The sequence below is a fragment of the Salvelinus namaycush genome, unplaced genomic scaffold (assembly GCF_016432855.1).
Source record: "Salvelinus namaycush isolate Seneca unplaced genomic scaffold, SaNama_1.0 Scaffold263, whole genome shotgun sequence".
Taxonomy (NCBI): Eukaryota; Metazoa; Chordata; class Actinopteri; order Salmoniformes; family Salmonidae; genus Salvelinus; species Salvelinus namaycush.
The window spans coordinates 91,689-100,814 of NW_024059486.1; the positions used below are offsets into that span (position 1 = coordinate 91,689).

Here is a 9,126-nt window from a genome sequence, read left to right on the forward strand (position 1 = left end):
TTGGGTGTAAGGGTTAGCAGGCTAGAGTGTAAGGTATAGGGGGTTGGGGTATAAGGGGTTAGCAGGCTAGAGTGTAAGTTATAGGGGTTGGGTATAAGGGGGTTAGCGCTAGAGTGTAAGGTATAGGGGGTTGGTATAAGGGGTTAGCAGGCTAGAGTGTAAGGTATAAGGGGGTTGGGGTTAAGGGGTTAGCAGGCTAGTGTAAGGTATAGGGGTTGGGGTATAAGGGGGTTAGCAGCTAGAGTGAAGTATGGGGTTGGGTATAAGGGGGTAGCAGCTAGAGTGTAAGGTATAGGGGGTTGGTTATAAGGGGGTTAGCAGGCTAGAGTGTAAGGTATAGAGTTGGGGTATAAGGGGGTAGCAGGCTAGAGTGTAAGGGTGTTGGGGTGTAAGGGGGTTAGGGTTAAGGTGTAGCAGGCTATAGGTAAGGGGGTTGGGGTATAAGGGGGTTAGCAGGCTAGAGTGTAAGTATAGGGGGTTGGGGTGTAAGGGGTTTAGCAGGCTAGAGTGTAAGGTATAGGGGGTTGGGGTAAATAAGGGGTTAGCAGGCTAGAGTGTAAGGTATAGGGGGTTTGGGTATAAGGGGTTAGCAGTCTAGAGTGTAAGGTATAGGAGGTTGGGGTATAAGGGGGTTATCAGGCGGCTAGAGTGTAAGGTATAGGGGTTGGGGTATAAGGGGGTTAGCAGCTAGAGTTAAGGTATAGGAGGTGGGTATAGGGGGTTTAGCAGGCTAGAGTGTAAGTATAGGGGTTGGGGTTAAGGGGTTAGCAGGCTAGAGTGTAAGGGGGTTGGGGTATAAGGGGTTAGCAGCTAGAGTGTAAGGTATAGGGGGTTGGGGTGTAAGGGGGTTAGCAGGCTAGAGTGTAAGGTATAGGGGTTGGGGTTAAGGGGGTTAGCAGCTAGAGTGTAAGGTATAGGGGGTTGGGGTATAAGGGGTTAGCAGGCTAGAGTGTAAGGTATAGGGGGTTGGGGTATAGGGGGTTGCAGGCTAGAGTGTAGGTATAGGAGGTTGGGGTATAAGGGGGTTAGCAGGCTAGAGTGTGGGTATAGGGGTTGGGGTGTAAGGGGTTAGCAGGCTAGAGTGTAAGGTATAGGGGGTTGGGTGTATAAGGGGTTAGCAGGCTAGAGTGTAAGGTTATGGGGGTTGGGGTGTAAGGGGGTTATCAGGCTAGAGTGTAAGGTATAGGGGGTTGGGGTTAAGGGGGTTATCAGGTAGGTGTAAGGGGGTTAGCAGGCTAAGTGTAAGGTAGGGGGTTGGGTATAAGGGGGTTAGCAGGCTAGAGTGTAAGGTATAGGGGTTGGGGTATAAGGGGGTTAGCAGCTAGATTGTAAGGTATAGGGGGGTGGGGGTGTAAGGGGGTTAGCAGGCTAGAGTGTAAGGGGGTTGGGGTATAAGGGGGTTAGCAGGCTAGAGTGTAAGGTATAGGGGGTTGGGGTGTAAGGGGGTTAGCAGGCTAGAGTGTAAGGTATAGGGGGTTGTGGTATAAGGGGGTTAGCAGGCTAGTGTAGGTATAGGGGGTTGGGGTTAAGGGGGTTAGCAGGCTAGAGTGTAAGGGATTGGGGTATAAGGGGGTTAGCAGGCTAGAGTGTAGGTATAGGGGGGTGGGGTGTAAGGGGTTTAGCAGCTAGAGTGTAAGGTATAGGGGGTTGGGTATAAGGGGGTTGCAGCTAAGTGTAAGGGGGTTAGCAGGCTAGAGTGTAAGGTATAGGGTGGTTGGGGTATAGGGTTACAGGCTAGAGTGTAAGGTATGGGTTTGGGGTGTAAGGGGGTTAGCAGGCTAGAGTGTAAGGTATAGGGGGTTGGGGTGTAAGGGGGTTAGCATGCTAGAGTGTAAGGTATAGGGGGTTGGGGTGTAAGGGGGTTAGCAGGCTAGAGTGTAAGGTATAGGGGTTGGGGTATAAGGGTTAGCAGGCTAGAGTGGTAAGGATAGGGGTTGGGTATAAGAGGTTAGCGCTAAGTGTAGGTATAGGGGGTTGGGGTATAAGGGGGTTAGCAGGCTAGAGTGGTAAGGTATAGGGGTTGGGTTGTAAGGGGGTTGAGCATGCTAAGTGTAAGGTATAGGGTGTTGGGTGTAAGGGGGTTAGCAGGCTAAGTGTAAGGTATAGGGGGTTGGGGTATAAGGGGGTTAGCAGGCTAGAGTGTAAGGTATAGGGGGTTGGGGTTGAATAGAAGTGTAAGGTATAGGGTTGGGTATAAGGGGGTTAGCAGGCTAGAGTGTAAGGTATAGGGGGTTGGTGGTAAGGGGGTTAGCAGGCTAGAGTGTAAGGTATAGGGGGTTGGGTATAGGGGGTTAGCAGGCTAGAGTGTAAGGTATAGGGGGTTGGGTATAAGGGGTTTAGCAGGCGAGAGTGTAAAGTATAGGGGTTGGGGTATAAGGGGGTTAGCAGGCTAGAGTGTAAGGGGGTTGGGTATAAGGGGGTTAGCTAGGCTAGAGTGTAAGGTATAGGGGGTTGGGGTATAAGGTGGTTAGCAGGCTAGAGTGTAGGTATAGGGGGTTGGGGTTAATGGGTTAGCAGGCTAGAGTGTAAGGTATAGGGGGTTGGGGTTAAGGGTTAGCAGGCTAGAGTGTAAGGGGTTTGGGGTATAAGGGGGTTAGCAGGCAATAGTGTAAGGGGGTTGGGTATAGGGGGTTAGCAGGCTAGAGTGTAAGGGGGTTGGGGTTAAGGGGGTTAGCAGGCTAGAGTGTAAGGTATAGGGGGTTGGGGTGTAAGGGGGTTAGCAGGCTAGAGTGTAAGGTATAGGGGGTTGGGGTATAAGGGGTTAGCAGCTAGAGTGTAAGGTATAGGGGGTTGGGGTATACGGGGGTTAGCAGGCTAGAGTGTAGGGGGTTGGGTATAAGGGGTTAGCATGCTAGTGTAGTATAGAGGGTTGGGGTATAAGGGGTTAGCAGGCTAGAGTGTAAGGTATAGGGGGTTGGGGTGTAAGGGGGTTAGCAGGCTAGGTGTAAGGTATAGGGGGGTTGGGTGTAAGGGGGTTAGCAGGCTAGAGTGTAAGGTATAGGGGGTTGGGGTGTAAGGGGGTTCAGGCTAGAGTGTAAGATGGGGTTGGGGATAAGGGGGTTGCAGCTAGAGTGTAAGTATAGGGTTAGGGTATAAGGGGGTTAGCAGGCTAGAGTGTAAGGTATAGGGGGTTGGGGTGTAAGGGGGTAGCAGGCTAGAGTGTAAGGTATAGGGGGTTGGGGTAAGGGGGTTAGCAGGCTAGAGTGTAAGGTATAGGGGTTGGGGTATAAGGGGTTAGCAGGCTAGAGTGTAAGGTTAGGGGGTTGGGGTATAAGGGGGTTGCAGGCTAGAGTGTAAGGTTAGGGGTTGGGGTATAAGGGGGTTAGCATGCTAGAGTGAAGTATAGGAGTTGGGGTTAAGGGGTTAGCAGGCTAGAGTATAAGGGGGTTGGGGTATAAGGGGGTTAGCATGCGAGAGTGTAAGGTATAGGGGTGGGGTATAAGGGGGTTAGCAGGCTAGAGTGTAGGGCGTTGGGTATAAGGGTTAGCAGGCTAGAGTGTAAGGTATAGGGGGTTGGGGTATAAGGGGTTAGCATGCTAGAGTGTAAGCGTATAGGGGGTTGGGGTATAAGGGGGTTAGCAGGCTAGAGTGTAAGGTTAGGAGGTTGGGGTAATAAGGGGGTTAGCAGGCTAGAGTGTAAGTATAGGGGGTTTGGGTATTTAGGGGGTTAAGCAGGCTAGAGTGTAAGGTATAGGGGGTTGGGGTATAAGGGGGTTAGCAGGCTAGAGTGTAAGGAATAGGGGGTTGGGGTTAATGGGGTTAGCAGGCTAGAGTGTAAGGTATAGGAGGTTGGGGTATAAGGGGGTTAGCAGGCTAGAGTGTAAGGTATAGGGGGTTGGTGTATTAGGGGGTTAGCAGGCTAGAGTGTAATTATAGGGGGTTGGGGTTAAAGGGGTTAGAGGCTAGAGTGTAAGGTATAGGAGTTGGGGTATAAGGGGTTAGCAGGCTAGAGTGTAAGGTATAGGAGGTTGGGGTATAAGGGGTAGCAGGCTAGAGTGTAAGGTATAGGGGGTTGGGGGGTATAGGGGGTTAAGCAGGCTAGAGTGTAAGGTATAGGAGGTTGGGTGTACTAAGGGGGTTAGCAGGCTAGAGTGTAGGTTAGGGGGTTGGGTATAGGAGTGGTAGAGGTGTGAGTAAGCAGGCTAGAGTGTAAGGGATTAGGGTTGGGGTATAAGGGGGTTAGCAGGCTAAGTGTAAGTATAGGGGGTTGGGTGTAAAGGTGGTTAGCAGGCTAGAGTGTAAGGTAAGGGGTTGGGGTGTAAAGGGGTTAGCAGGCTAGAGTGTAAGTATTAGGGGTTTTAAGGGGGTAGCAGGAAGGGAAAAGGTTTGGGGTGGGGGTATAAGGGGTTAGCAGGCTAGAGTGTAAGGGGGTTGGGTGTAAGGGGTTAGCAGGCTAGAGTGTAAGTATAGGGGGTTGGGGTATAAGGGGGTTAGCAGGCTAGAGTGTAAGGTATAGGGGGTTGGGTATAAGGGGGTTAGCAGGCTAGAGTGTAAGGTATAGGGGTTGGGGTATAAGGGGTTATCAGGCTAGAGTGTAAGGTATAGGGTTGGGGTATGGGGGTTAGCAGGCTAGAGTGTAGGTATAGGGGGTTGGGGTATAAGGGGGTTAGCAGGCTAGAGTTGTAAAAGGTATAGGGGTGGTTGGGGTAATAAGGGGGTTAGCAGGCAAGGTATAGGGGGTTGGGGTATAAGGGGTTAGCAGGCTAGGGGTGTAAGGTATAGGGGGTTGGGGTATAAGGGGGTTAGCAGGCTAGAGTGTAAGGGGTTGGGGTGTAAGGGTTAGGGTGTAAGGGGGTTAGCAGGCTAGAGTGTAAGGGGGTTGGGTATAGGGTTTAGCAGGCTAGAGTGTAAGGTATAGGGGTTGGGGTGTAAGGGGTTAGCAGGCTAGAGTGTAAGGTATAGGGGTTGGGGTATAAGGGGGTTAGCAGGCTAGAGTGTAAGGTATAGGGGGTTGGGGTATAAGGGGGTTAGCAGTCTAGAGTGTAAGTATAGGGGGTTGGTGTATAAGGGGGTTAGCAGGCTAGAGTGTAAGGTATGGGTTGGGGTGTAAGGGGGTTAGCAGGCTAGAGTGTAAGGTTAGGGGGTGGGGTATAAGGGGGTTAGCAGGCTAGAGTGTAAGTATAGGGGGTTGGGGTATAAGGGGGTTAGCAGGCTAGAGTGTAAGGTATAGGGGGGTGGGGTATAAGGGGGTTAGCAGGCTAGAGTGTAAGGTATAGGAGGTGGGTGTATAAGGGGGTTAGCAGGCTAGAGTGTAAGGTATAGGGCGTTGGGTTATAAGGGGTTAGCAGGCTAGAGTGTAAGGTATAGGGGGTTGGGTATAGGGGTTAGCAGCTAGAGTGTAAGGTATAGGGGGTTGGGGTATAAGGGGGTTAGCAGGCTAGAGATGTAAGGGGGTTGGGGTATAAGGGGGTTACAGGCTAGAGTGTAAGGTATAGGGGGTTGGGGTGTAAGGGGGTTAGCAGGCTAGAGTGTAAGGTATAGGGGTTGGGGTGTAAGGGGTTAGCAGGCTAGAGTGTAAGGTATAGGGGGTTGGGTATAAGGGGTTAGCAGGCTAGAGTGTAAGTATAGGGGTTGGGGTATAAGGGGGTTAGCGGCTAGAGTGTAAGGTATAGGGGGTTGGGGTATAAGGGGGTTAGCAGGCTAGAGTGTAAGGTAGGTTTGGGTGTAAGGGGGTTAGGGTGTAATGGGGGTTAGCAGGCTAGATGTAGGGGGGTTGGGGTGTAAGGGGGTTAGCAGGCTAGAGTGTAAGGTATAGGGGGTTGGGGTGTAAGGTGGTTAGCAGCTAGAGTGTAAGGTATAGGGGTTGGGGTATAAGGGGTTAGCAGGCTAGAGTGTAAGGTATAGGGGGTTGGGTATAAGGGGGTTAGCAGGCTAGAGTGTAAGGTATAGGGGGTTGGGGTATAAGGGGGTTAGCAGGCTAGAGTAAGGTATAGGGGGGTTGGGGTATAAGGGGTGTTAGCAGGCTAGAGTGTAAGGTATAGGAGGTTGGGGTATAAGGGGGTTAGCAGGCTAGAGTGTAAGGTATAGGAGGTTGGGGTATAAGGGGGTTAGCAGGCTAGAGTGTAAGGTATAGGGGGTTGGGTGTAAGGGGGTTACAGGCTAGAGGTAAGGGGGTGGGTAGTGTACAGGCTAGAGTGTAAGTATGAGTTGGGGTATAAGGGGGTTAGCAGGCTAGAGTGTAAGGTATAGGGGTTGGGGTATAAGGGGGTTAGCAGGCTAGAGTGTAAGGTATAGGGCGTTGGGGTATAAGGGGGTTAGCAGGCTAGAGTGTAAGTATAGGGGGTTGGGGTATAAGGGGTTAGCAGGCTAGAGTGTAAGGTATAGGGGGTTGGGGTATAAGGGGGTTAGCAGGCTAGAGTGTAAGGTATAGGGGGTTGGGGTTAAGGGGGTTAGCAGGCTAGAGTGTAAGGTATAGGGGGTTGGGTATAAGGGGGTTAGCAGGCTAGAGTGTGGTATAGGGGGTTGGGGTATAAGGGGGTTAGCAGGCTAGAGTGTAAGGTATAGGGGGTTGGGGTATAAGGGGTTAGCAGGCTAGAGTGTAAGGATAGGGGTGGGGTATAAGGGGGTTAGCAGGCTAGAGTGTAAGGTATAGGGGGTTGGGGTATAAGGGGGTTAGCAGGCTAGAGTGTAAGGTATAGGGGGTTGGGGTATAAGGGGGATTAGCAGGCTAGAGTGTAAGGTAAAGGGTGGGGTATAAGGGGTTGCGGCTAGAGTGTAAGGTATAGGGGGTTGGGGTATAAGGGGGTTAGCAGGCTAGAGTGTAAGGTATAGGGGGTTGGGTGTACAGGGGGTTAGCAGGCTAGAGTGTAAGGTATAGGGGGTTGGGGTATAAGGGAGTTAGCAGCTAGAGTGTAGGTATAGGGGTGGGTAAAGGGGGTTAGCAGGCTAGAGTGTAAGGTATAGGGGTTGGGGTATAAGGGGGTTAGCAGGCTAGAGTGTAAGTATAGGGGTTGGGGTATAAGGGGGTTAGCAGGCTAGAGTGTAAGGTATAGGGGTTGGGTATAAGGGGTGTTAGCAGGCTAGAGTGTAAGGGGGTTGGGTATAAGGGGGTTAGCAGGCTAGAGTGTAAGGTATAGGGGGTTGGGGTATAAGGGGGTTAGCAGGCTAGAGTGTAAGGTATAGGGGGTTGGGTATAAGGGGGTTAGCAGGCTAGAGTGTAAGGTATAGGGGGTTGGGGTATAAGGGGGTTAGCAGGCTAGAGTGTAAGGGGGTTGGGGTATAAGGGGGTTAGCAGGCTAGAGTGTAAGGTATAGGGGGTTGGGGTATAAGGGGGTTAGCAGGCTAGAGTGTAAGGTATAGGGGGTTGGGGTTAAGGGGGTTAGCAGGCTAGAGTGTAAGGTATAGGGGGTTGGGGTATAAGGGGGTTAGCAGGCTAGAGTGTAAGGTATAGGGGGTTGGGGTGTAAGGGGGTTAGCAGGCTAGAGTGTAAGGTATAGGGGGTTGGGGTATAAGGGGGTTAGCAGGCTAGAGTGTAAGGGGGTTGGGGTATAAGGGGGTTAGCAGGCTAGAGTGTAAGGTATAGGGGGTTGGGGTATAAGGGGTGTTAGCAGGCTAGAGTGTAAGGTATGGAGGTTGGGGTATAAGGGGGTTAGCAGGCTTAGAAGTGTAAGGGGGTGGGTATAAGGGGGTTCAGGCTAGAGTGTAAGGGTATAGGGGGTTGGTTAAGGGGGTTAGCAGGCTAGAGTGTAAGGTATAGGGGTTGGGGTATAAGGGGGTTAGCAGCTAGAGTGTAAGGTATAGGGGGTTGGGTATAAGGGGGTTAGCAGTAGAGTGTAAGGGGTTGGGGTATATAAGGGGGTTAGCAGGCTAGAGTGTAAGGTATAGGGTTGGGGTAGTAAGGGGGGTATCAGGCTAGAGTGTAAGGTATAAGGGGGTGGGGTGTAAGGGGGTTGCAGGCTAGAGGGTGAAGGTATAGGGGGTTGGGTATATAGGGGGTTAGCAGGCTAGAGTGTAAGGTATAGGGGTTGGGGTATAAGGGGTTAGCAGTAAGTGTAAGTATAGGGGGTGGGGGTATAAGGGGGTTAGCAGGCTAGAGCGTAAGTAAGGGGGTTGGGGTGATAAGGGGGTTAGCAGGCTAGAGGTAAGGTATTAGGGGGTTGGGGTATAAGGGGGTTAGCAGGCTAGAGTGTAAGGTATAGGGGGTTGGGGTAATTAAGGGGGTATAGCAGGCTAGAGTAGTGTAAGGGGGTTGGGGGTATAAGGGGGTTAGCAGGCTAAGAGTGTAAGGTATAGGGGGTTGGGGTATAGGGGGGTTATCAGGGCTAGAGTGTAAGGTATAGAGGGGGTTGGGTATTAGGGGTATCAGTGTAGAGTGTAAGGTATGAGGAAAAAAGGTTGGGTATAAGGGGGTTATGGGTAGCTAGATGTGTAAGGTATAGGGGGTTGGGGTTATGGGTTAGCAGCTAGAGTGTAAGGTATAGGGGGTTTGGGGTATAAGGGGGTTAGTCAGGTAGAGTGTAAGGTATAGGGGTTGGGTGTAATGGGGTATAGGCTAGAGTGTATATAGGGGTTGGGGTAATAAGGGGGTTAGGATGTAGAGTTTAGGTATAGGGGGTTGGGTGTAAGGGTGGTTAGAGGCTGGTGTAAGGGGTGTATGGGTATAAGGGGGTATGGGCTAGAGGTGAAGTATAGGGGGTGGGGGATAAGGGGTTAAGGCTAGGAGTGTAAGGTAATTAGGGGTGTATTGTGTGTAAGGGGGTTATCAGGTAGGGTGTAGGTATAGGGGGTTGGGTGTAGGGGGTATGGTATTAGGGTGGTAATGGGGTATGGGTATTAGGGTATGAAAGGGGTATGGGTATTTAGGGTGTAATGGGTATGGGTATTAGGGTGTAAGGGGTATGGGTATTAGGGTGTAAGGGGGGATGGGTTTAGGGTGTAAGGGGGGTATGGGTATTATGGGTGTAAGGGGGTATGGGTATTAGGGTGTAATGGGGTATGGGTATTAGGGTGTGAAGGGGTATGGGTATTAGGGTGTAAGGGGGTATGGTATTAGGGTGTAAGTGGTATGGGTATTAGGTGTAATGTGGGTATGGTATTAGGGTGTGAAGGGGGTATGGGTATTAGGGGGTAAGGGTATGGGTATTAGGGTGTAAAGGGGTATGGGTATTAGGTGGTAGGTTAGTTTAG

At 51.3% G+C, this 9,126-nt stretch overlaps 1 protein-coding gene across 1 annotated transcript in view; it reads left to right on the plus strand.

The window, feature by feature from the left end:
* LOC120039304 (CD9 antigen-like) overlaps window positions 1-9,126 on the plus strand; it is an 81,461-nt gene that overhangs the window by 69,045 nt on the left and 3,290 nt on the right. The window lies entirely within an intron of this gene.